General features: G+C 39.2%; 1 pseudogene; it reads left to right on the forward strand.

Annotated features, from left to right (window-relative positions):
• Positions 1 to 496: 496 nt before the first annotated feature.
• LOC102963297 lies at positions 497 to 11114 on the forward strand (annotated as a pseudogene).
• Positions 11115 to 11320: the final 206 nt, after the last annotated feature.

Consider the following 11320-nt stretch of genomic DNA (forward strand, 5'->3'; position numbering starts at 1 on the left):
TATATTTCCTATTGTAGGAATAATTAATTAATTAATTTTTAATTAATAATAATTAATTAAAAATAGAGGAACAGCTAATTGCTTACAACCAGTTATTGATGATTTCCTCATTTTAGTGCTATTCTGTACAGCCACTTATGTCATATATCAGGGTTCCATATATGGGTGGTTCGTATGGGCGTCCTCTCTCGGTTTCATTGGTCTCTTCGTCCCCCTGTGCAAATACCATAGTGTCTTAATTACTATTGCTTGACATTAGATCTTGACATTTCATGGGCAAAATATGTCTGTTCTTTCTTCAAAATTTTGATCTTGCTGCTGGTCCAGGAAGTGGCTTAGATTATTTCTGAGCTGAATAAGCACTTTTATTGTATCTATCTTCACAGAATGCTGCATGGACCAGATTCTGAGTTTGCTCTGCAGTCTTGACCTCACAAAGGCCTTGGGTGTCCCTATGTTGATCTTGTTCCTATGCGCGGTCCACTCACCTGTGGTCATGGTGTCGAACGCCTATGGTGCTCCCACAGTATTCTTGGAAATGGAAGCATGCAGAAGACCGGTAATCGTCAGAAAGGAAGGAAGCTGTGCAGACAACCCAGATGTGTCTTCAACGCATCTCTACTGCTTCTGGTATGACTGCAGCTAGGATTTCAAAAATTTCCTGTTGATATTAGGGTCAATCATTTCAGTCAAAACCATGATTCACCTTCCAGAATGAAGTGGTAATGTCAGACTCCAATACTTCAAAACATTATGTTCCCTGGTTGAGGTTTCTTGGCCCTAGGAACCCATGTCTTAGACTGCCATAGTTCAGAATCATGAGGATCAGAAACAATGATATGAAAAATGAGTCCTTTGTTACAACCATAGGGGGCACCAGCTGTATCTCCAACCCTTGATCTGTGGACTTATTTTAATGTTCTAGCAAGAGGAGGAATAGTCTATTGTATTATGGACCACCTCGTGTCTTCTAAGCCAGTTCCCAGTTTCATAAATTGGTAGCCTCCAGCTTGTGAAGCAGGAATTCTCTTACTATGTAAGGTCTTTGCCTACAGTTGATAAAGCGCATGATACTAAGAGTGAGTCAGTCCTATGGCTCCACCTCCTCCTCTTTCCCCTTTCTCAAAAATCTAATGTCTACCTGTGTTGGGAGCAATGATGTGATCTAGAAATACTCTGATCTAGAATATGACACTTAGCTTGGACATTCCTATAGACTGAAGGTTCGTGTCCCTCCACCCGCAAATAATCATTATGAGTCCATAATTGCACCTTACATTTTGTAGCGTAGTGAAGCCTCTTAATAATTGCATGCTTACTTGGGAAATATTCTGTAATCTTTTGGTTTTAAAAAGGAATTTAAAAATCACTCTTTCAGTGTGCTATCCAAATACCAAAATTCCATTGTCTGGCACCTTACAGTTAGATTATAATTTTCTTATTTTGTCTCTAAGGTGAACAGGCTGTGTTCATAAGCTAAATGTCAGGGGATGATGTAAAAGAAAAAAATATATATGTAAGATTTTGGGAGAAGATCATAGTGGTCGAAATTCTTACCTTATTAATTTTTTTTTTTTAGTTTTTGCAACTACAGTGTCAAAAAAGTGGTTAAGTGTGGCACAAGTCTCAAGATAACTTTTATAAACCCCACATGCTTCTATTTACACATTTAGATTATTGAATTTGTACACAGACCCAGAGACCATCAGCCACTATTTTAAATCAAAGTGATTGCACTTCTCTAAATACAACAGGCCACTTTTGTAGCAAAATCTATTTAATTCTGATGGTTTTGGCATACTTTAAGGAAATGAATCAAATATAATAATATTTTAAAGTAGAGAGTCACTATGTAAAATAAAATTGTAAGCCTGAAATTATTCAACATTGCACACATGGTCTAGGTAATTCCATTATGCTCCTAATTAACATCTAGTCTTAATTTAATTGGTGTGCTTTCTTCTTGTTATAGTTCATTTGTTATTTTTAAAAATATATTTACTGGGAACACACAATATGTCAGACTGTGCTAAGCACTCATGGAAATTATAATTCAGTAAGGGAGTAAAAATAATAAATTAGGCGAGAAATGAACATATAATTGCCAGTTGTGAACAGTACTAGAATTGAAAAGCAAAAACAGCCTCTGAAGACATTGGAGAGCTTCTCCTGACTACAAAATCGAAAGAGAGTAGGTTAAAAGTTGAGGAAGGTGGAAGACAGAGCGATCAGAGACCTCTAGGCCACGGCAGTTTCTGGAATTTTACCCTGTTTGGAAGTCAGGGAAGGGTTTGAAGGTTGAGGCAATACTACATTGGTGGAATCTGAGGTCACTGGAAACAACAAAAGCAACAACTAAATCCGAATCCAGCTCACCTACTTATGAGATTGATTAAACCCAGAGTAATGTTGTGCTGAGACAGGAAGACGTGTGCTCATAAGATACAAGAATATATTATGTGCCTGTAAGGTATGGCCCAGATAAGTGGTGACTATCAAAAAAGGATGGTAAACAGAAACCCATGGGGGAGGGGAAGGAAAAAAAAGAAAGAGGTTAGAGTGGGAGAGAGGCAAACCATATGAGACTCTTAAAGGCTGAGAACAAACTGAGGGTTGATGGGGGGTGGGAGGGAGGGGAGGGTGGGTGATGGGCATTGAGGAGGGCACCTTTTGGGATGAGCACTGGGTGTTGTATGGAAACCAATTTGACAATAAATTTCATATATTGGGAAAAAAATAAAATAAAAAAAAAATAAAAAAAATAAAAAGGATGGTAAAGGGGCGCCTGGGTGGCTCAGTCGGTTGAGCATCCGACTTCGGCTCAGGTCATGATCTCGCGATCTGTGAGTTAGATCCCCACGTCAGGCTCTGTGCTGACAGCTCAGAGCCAGGAGCCTGCTTCAGATTCTGTGTCTCCCTCTGTCTCTGCCCCTCCCCCCGCTCATGCTCTATCTCTCTCTTGTCAAAAATAAATAAAACATTTAAAAAAAATTTTTTTAAATAAAAAGGATGGTAAAATAACCATGAGTAATGCTTTCAAGTTTCTGGAGGGAAAGTTAGGAAATATACAAAAATAAAATAAAGAAGTTAACTTATAAGCAAGCAGGGGAGATAAAATGAAATAAAAGAAATAGTCAGAAATAGTCAAAATAGTCCACAGAAAGGGATGTAAAGAAAGAAAATCAAAGAACACATGGGAGAAATAGAAAGATGAATTTAACCATATGCATCATTGCATTAAGCGAGGCTAAACAAAATGATCTAAATACTCCCACTAAAAAAAGTAGAAGCTGTTACATTGAATTAAAAAAGACCAAATTACATGCTGTCTATAAGAAACTCCCATTAAATATAAAAACATAGGTAAGTTAAAGGTAAAGATTAAGGGGGCGCCTGGGTGGCTTGGTCGGTTAAGCGTCCGACTTCGCTCAGGTCATGATCTCACGGCCCGTGAGTTCGAGCCCCGCGTGGGGCTCTGTGCTGACTGCTCAGAGCCTGCAGCCTGTTTCAGATTCTGTGTCTCCCTCTCTCTCTGCCCCTCCCCTGTTCATGCTCTGTCTCTCTCTGTCTCAAAAATAAATAAACGTTAAAAAAATTTTTAATAAAGGTAAAGATTAGGTAGACAAACTATTAAAAGAAAGTTGGGGTAGGTGTGCTAATTTCCAATAATGAAGACTCCAGAGCCAAGAGTCAACTCAGTGGGGAGACAAGACAACCCTAAATGATTTTGAATCTAACAACACAGCTTCAAGATTCTAGCAAAACCTGCAGGGCACCTGGGTAGCTCAGTTGGTAAAAGCATCTGAGTCTTGATCTCAGCTCAAATCTTGATCTCATGGGTCCTGAGTTCAAATCCTGCATTGTGCTCCACGCTGGGCATGAAGCCTCATTAAAAAAAAAAAAAAAAAAAATCCTCAGCAAAACTTGATGGAACTAAAATGAGAAATAAATAAAACAAGAAGTTCAGGGTGCCTGGGTGGCTCAGTCGGTTAAGTGACCAACTTTGGCAGAGGTCATGATATCACGGCTTGTGAGTTTGAGCCCCATGTCAGGCTCTGTGCTGACAGCTCAGAGCCTGAAGCCTGCTTCAAATAATACGTTTCCCTCTCTTTCTGCCCCTTCTCCACTTGTGCACTCTCTCTCTCTCTCTCTCACTCTCTCTCTCTCTCTTTCAAAAATAAATAAACATTAAAAAATTAAAAAAGAATCCAACCTATGGTTGAAGACTTCCCCATTTTCTCAGTAATTGATGGAACAAATGAAGAAATCAACAAGGTTATAGAGAACGAAAATAACACTAGCTGTCAATTTGGCCTGCATGAAATTCATAATCTATTTGTAAAAGGTAGAATCAATCTTTTTTTTGTCTTAGAGTATTAACTTCAATTTAGAGGATTATTTTTCTGATTATGAAATTAACATGTTAATTGTAGAAAATCAGGAAAATACAAGGAATAAAGAAAAACATTATAAAAAAAAGCCCTTAATTTCTTTTCTAGACATAACTATTACTTTTGTTTTGGTATAAATTCTGTTAAAGGAAAAAATAATCAGTGACGTTTGTTAAAGATGGTTAAGGCAAACTTTATTTGGGACTGTTAGGATAGATGTAGGTCCCACTATAATGGATTTCACAGTGCGGGACAGATACTGGGCTCAACACCTAAAAAGCATGAGTATGTGGGAATTAATGGCCAAGGATCAGGGTGGGGGCAGTGAATGAAAATTACTAAGAGGAAATATCAGGTGTAAAAGGCATTCTGGCTAAGTCAACCTCGATGGATTCTTTGCAGGCCACAGGCCAGGGTGATCAGACATCACCTACAGGTGTTGGAGGATGAAAAATCTGATCAGATTTCTAGAGTGATCAGATATTGAGTTCTGATTAAACTGACTTAGCAGGATTCTTGCTAAAACTGGATTTTCAGCTGTGCACACATGGGTCTAGGAGAAAATTAGGCCTGACTAAAGTTTGATGAAGCAAACAATCTTTGTTAGTATATTTAGATGAAATATTAATAAGTACACACTTGGCTATTATCAATACAGAATTAAAATTACATATAACATAGTCTTATAGTTTGCTCTCTCTACTCATTGTTTGTACCATCCAAATATATGGTTGCATTTATTCTATGTAAACAACATAGTTTATTTTGCCTTCTTTCTATATTCGGGCATTTAGATAAGTTTCCTTTTTGTGCACAAAAATCTCATCAACTCATTTAATTTTAATAATGGAAACTTTAAACAGAATATAATGTGATAATACATAGTGTCAAAGACTTAGAAAGAGATGCTTGAGTAAAAAGGTAGGGAGACTTAAAATACATTTGCAATACAGTGTCAAATTGTTTTTCATAAAATCTGTTTTGTGGATAATGAATGATACTATCAGTTTGGGAAAGTCTGTTTCCTGAATATTAATACTTTTTAAATTACACTGTTTTGAAAGTTACTTTTAGGTAGTTGTACATTCACATGCAGTTGTATGATACAAGACGGAGAGATCCCATAGACAGACGAGTTACCCAGTATGACCTAATGGTAACAATTGTATCCATCTAATGGAAAAGGTCTTTACCAGAATATTGCACTCAGATAGCCAAGGTACAGAGCATTGCATCACCACAAGGTGAGCTCATTATTATTACATTCCCTTCCATAGTTATAGCTCACCTCTCTTCCACCTCTACTTTTTATCCCCTGGCAACCAGTAGTCTGTCATGCATTTCTAAAATTTTGGCGTTTCAAGGCTATTATCATACACTACATAATTCTTCTGGTTTGGATTTTTTTTCCACTCATCAGAATTCTCCGGAGAGTAATCCATATTGTGTATATTAATAGCCTCTTATATATTATATATAAAATGATATAACTTTACATAACTATGTAACTCTATATAACTCTATACCACTATCTATATCTATATCATCTATATCTATATTTATATCTATATCATCTATATCATCAACTATATATATATATAGGATATCTATATCTATCTATACCATCGATATCTATACCTGTATCTGTATCTGTATCTATATCCAACTATATATTGAGAGAGAGGCTCATGCAGTTGTGGAGGCTGACAAGTCTCACAGTCTGCCATCTGTGGTTGGCAAGTTGAGGAACCAGGAAAACCCGTGGTGTAGTTCAGTGTGAGTCCTGAGTCTGGAGGCTGGAGAAGGAGGAACTCTTGTCTCAGGGCAGGAGAGGGTGGAAGTCTCAGATCAAGAAGAGTGAGAGAATGCCCTCATCTTTTTGCTTTGTACAGATACTCAAGGAGTTGGATGATGCCCACCCACACTGAATCATTCAACTGATTCAAATGCTTGTGTCTTCCTGAAACACCTTCCCAGATGCGCCCAGAAATATTGTTTTACCAACTATGTGGGCATTCCTTACCCTAGTGAAATTGGCACATAAAATTAACCATCACAGTCTTACCATTTTATTTTTGGTATCATTAGTTTTAGGAGGTTTTTCTTTTTTAATACATTCCTTAGATTTTTATACATAGCTAATTATGTCTCCTCCCAAAAGTACAGTTTGGTTTCTTCTTTTCTGGTATGCATGCTTTTTGTTTGTTTCTTTCTTTTTTTGGTCTTGCCTTATTTCATTGGCTACATCTTCCAGCGTTAGGTTGGATAAAGTGCTGAGAGCAGACATCCTTACCTTGTGCTAGATCCTAGACAGAAAGTACTCCAACTTCCATCATTAAATAGAATGTGGGCTACAGGGTTTTCACAGATTCTATTTATCCTTCTTTTTTTAAAAAAATATTTATTTATTTATTTTGAGAGAGAGAATGAGCATGAGTAGGAGAGGGGTAGAGAGCAAGGGAGAGAGAGAGAGTAGGTTCTATTTTTCTAATAGAAGAAGTCCCCTCTATTCCTTTTTATCTGGGAGTTTTTATCACGAATGACTATTAAATTTTGTCAAATGCTTTTACTCCACCAATTGGTATGAACCTGTTTTCTCTAATTCAGACTGTTAACAATGGTGGATCTTGTTGTTTGATTATCAAATATTGATCAAGCATTGATTCTCTGAAATGAATCCAACTTATTCGGGTTTATGATTCTTTTTTTATATTTCTATATTCCATTTGGTAATACTTTGTTAAAGATTTGCATCTGTTATCACAAGGGATATTTTTGTAGTTTTCTTTTCCCTTCCCTGCCCTCTCCTTCCCTCCCTTCTCCCCTCCCCTACTCTTTCTTTCTTTCTTTCTTTCTTTCTTTCTTTCTTTCTTTCTTTCTTCTTCTTTCTTCCTTTCCCTCTCTCTCTCGTATTGCCTTTGTTTGAGTTTGGAATCGATGTAGCACTAGCTTTATAACATGAATTGGTAAGTACTCCTTCTTTTGTCCTCTTCTGGAAGGGATTGTGTAGAATTGGTGTACATTCTTCTTTAATGGCTAGGTAGAACTTCAGTGAAACTATCTGGGCCTGCAGATTACTATTTTTTTGAAGAGCTCTTAAGTTATGAATTCTTTTTCTGAATAGTCATAGGGCTATGCAAATGATCTATTTCATATTTGGTGAGTTGTGGTAGGTTATGTTTTTTAAGGAATTGGTCCATTTTATGTAAGTTGTAGAATATGTGTGTGTACAGTTGTTCTCAGCATAATATTGTCATCCTTTGGGTGTTTGCGCGATCTATGGTGACATCCTGTTTTACTGCTGATATTGGTAATTTGTGTCTTTACTCCTTATTTCTTTGTCAGTACTGCTAGAAGTCTGACAATTTTATCGATACTTTCAAAGAACCAGAAACACATTCTTTGAAACTGCACATAGAAAATTCGTAAATAGACCATATTCTGAATCAGAACAAAAATCTCAATCACTTTAAAATCCAACAAAGTGTGACAGGGTGCCTGGGTGGCACAGTTGGTTAAGTGGTCAACTTCAGTTCAGGTCATGATCTTGTGGTTTGTGGGTTCGAGCCCCACGTCAGGCTCTGTGCTGGCAGCTCTGAGCCTGGAGTCTGTTTCAGATTCTGTGTCTCCCTCTCTACCCTTCCCTCGCTCATGCTCTGTTTCTCTCTGTCTCTCAAAAAATAAATCAAAACGTTAAAAAAAAGTTTAATCCAACAAAGTGTGTTTTCTGATCACAACAGGGTCAATAAGATATTTAGAAAACACCAACATATTTGGGAATTAAACAGCGTGCCTTAAAATAACCAAGGGGTCAGAGAAGAAAAGTGTAGAGTAATTAAAAGAAATTCTGACATGAATGAAAACTGAAAACTGAGTGTTGTGGAGAGCACAGAAGTGCTCAGAGGGAAATTTAAAGGGATGTTCATCTTAGAATAGAAGAAAGGTCTCAACCTGACTTCAAGGTTTGCTAACTTCAAGAAGTTACCAAAGCATAGCCGATTTAAACCAAAGCTAGCAGGAAGAAGAAAATAAAGAGCAGGGGAGCCTGGGTGGCTCAGTCGGTGGAGATCGTGACTCTTGATTTGAGCTCCTCACTGAGTGTGGAGGGGCATTCTCTCTCCTCCTTTATCTCTGCCCATCCTCCTGCCTCGCATGTGCCCTCTCTCTTTCTCTAAACAAACAAATAAACAAACATTGAAAAACACACGGAAAGCGAAAGTCAAGGGAATCCAGGCAGGAGCTGCAGCACTGAGGCCGGAGGCCTTGCAGCTGGGCAAGGGTCTGTTCTAGACACTGCTGAACTACCGAAGGCTTGGGAGCCTCAGCCAGGATCCCAGCCACCCGAGTCAGCACCAGCTATTCCCTGTCGGGCACGGTCTTCAATGTCAAGCCTCAGGGCGACTGGCTGCACTTGTTCACCGAGCACCCGGAGGTCCGTTTGGAGTTTCTGAGCTCAGTACCTCAGAAGAATTTCAAATTGCACAGGAAAACTCCCTCGGAAAGGATTGCTGGCCGAGCCTGCATATCCTACATTGCCGGGGTCCCACACCACTCTCTGCGGATGCACTTCGGGATGCCTCTGGCAGAGGGGCTGATTTTGTGAAAATTGCTCATCCAAAGCAGATAAACCTTGGAGATGTATTGGCACCACAATCGAAAAGTTAAACACAAATGGAGAATTAAATCAAAGTTTGTGAAAATTACTCACTGATTACAAAGCTTATGGATTCCTTTAATCCAGAAACCAAGTGAGCAGTTGAACTGTTTATGTTTGACTTTGAAACCAATGAAATCCATCTAGACAAAGAAAAGCATCGAAGAGCAGATCTTGTTAAAATCTTTTGAGTAAAGCATTTTTTTATGGGGAACAATTTTTCCAAGACTGATAAACAATTCTTTCCTTTATTATATATATTTTAAGAGAGACAGAGAGAGCGTGTGTGGGTGTGTGTGCGTGTGGGCATGAACGTGTGCAACTGGAGAGAGGGGCAGAAGGGGGAGGGAGAGAGAGAGAGAGAGGGCGCAAGGGAGGGTCAGAGACAGAGGAGACAGAGAATCTTAAGCAGGCCCCATGCTCTGCATGGGCTTGATCTCACGACTCTGGGATCATGACCTGAGCCAAAATCAAGGGTTAGGCGTTTGACCAGCTGAGCCACCCAGGTGCCCCTGATAATCATACCTTATCAGAACACATTTGCCATAACTCTTTACTTGATAGAGGTCCTGTAATAGTTGATAGTCTACATGCAGAAGCACCAAATGCTTTGTGCAGGAAGCTGCTTAGACAATTTTTTCTTTGTCCCAATGCCGGCTAATTGAAATGTTCAGAAAAGTTACTCAGCAGCCAAGAACTTAAGACAAATTTAGCGGGATATTTTATATTCCTCACAGGGCACCCCAAAGAACACTACCTAAAAATCAGACTGGCATGTGATTCCTTGAGAAACTATCTCACAAATTTTCTGATAGAACTATAAAAGATTTTTAGGTGACATGAATAAAAACGAAACAAAATCTTCGAAATTCTGAATGCATGCCTTGGGACCCCCTAGTACCGTGGTGTGATTCATGCGGAGAGGTAATGTTGAGCCCAGTTTATACTGACCGTGTTTCTCCTTTAAAACGTGGATGGAGGGGGGCGCCTGGATGGCGCAGTCGGTTAAGCGTCCGACTTCAGCCAGGTCACGATCTCGCGGTCCGTGAGTTCGAGGCCCGCGTCAGGCTCTGGGCTGATGGCTCGGAGCCTGGAGCCTGTTTCCGATTCTGTGTCTCCCTCTCTCTCTGCCCCTCCCCCGTTCATGCTCTGTCTCTCTCTGTCCCAAAAATAAATAAAAAACGTTGAAAAAAAATTAAAAAAATAAAAATAAATAAATTAATTAAAACGTGGATGGAGGAAGGTCTGAATATTTTATTCAACTAATTGTTAAGGATGCCTGCAGCGCCGCCTGTGAAATGAGATGTGGCGTCAAGACATCAAGACGTTAGAAGAGTAGCTGAGGTTCACGAATCCAAAGTATTACTAGGGTGCATTTCCTGCAAAGAGACAAACCACATTAGGATTGTCATTTGACAATCTGTGGAGGCAGATTGAAAGAAGATGGAGATTGTTAACGCCAGCTGCAGTTCTTAAGCTGAATCTTTCCCATTCCTCAAGGAGTTCACTGACTTTATTAACTCCTGGAATGATAGAAAATCTCCCCCAGGAAATGGGACATACCATACCTTCTATGCTGGAATATACTCAGTATCCAATATTGCAGTGAGACCGATGCCCTACTGATTTTGCTGAGGTTCTTTCTGTGCTGGTGATGTTTCAAGTGGCGATAAAGTGGTTACCCAATTTGCCAGACATTCTCAAACTGGGCAGCCACTGCCCCAAAATATGGTGTCTCATCTTTGTGAGTTTAAAAAGGTTCGTGATGCAGCCAATATGCCAGTTCAGGTATTTTATGCCACTCTGGATCCAGTCTTTCATGAGGTCGACCCCAGACAGCCTCAGGGAAACAGAATAAAGCTTATATCACACATTGCACATACTGCCTGGAAGCTGTGATTCAATCGCTTTGTGCATGGTGATTAACCCTTATTCTTACCAGATGTCCAGGGTACTAGCCTCCATGGTTCAGAAGGAATGTTTTCTTTCAACAGACTATAGGTGAGGGCTATTACAGGAAGATGCTGGCACATAGTAGTAACAAAGAGCCCAAACTCATGATTCCATGAACTCAAAAGGGCTCTGTTGTTAAGTATGTTTGAGAACTGCCACGTAAGCTTTGAAGGTTCACTCTGCACATGTTGCATATGTAACTCAGTATATCCCCAAAATACTTGACTGTAGGACCCACCTGTCTTTTCTGGAATACCTATTGATGACATTTTTCAGAACTCTAGGACACAAATGCAAAAATCATTCATATAGAAATAACAGG

This window comes from Panthera tigris, chromosome D2 (genome assembly GCF_018350195.1).
Source record: "Panthera tigris isolate Pti1 chromosome D2, P.tigris_Pti1_mat1.1, whole genome shotgun sequence".
NCBI lineage: Eukaryota > Metazoa > Chordata > Mammalia > Carnivora > Felidae > Panthera > Panthera tigris.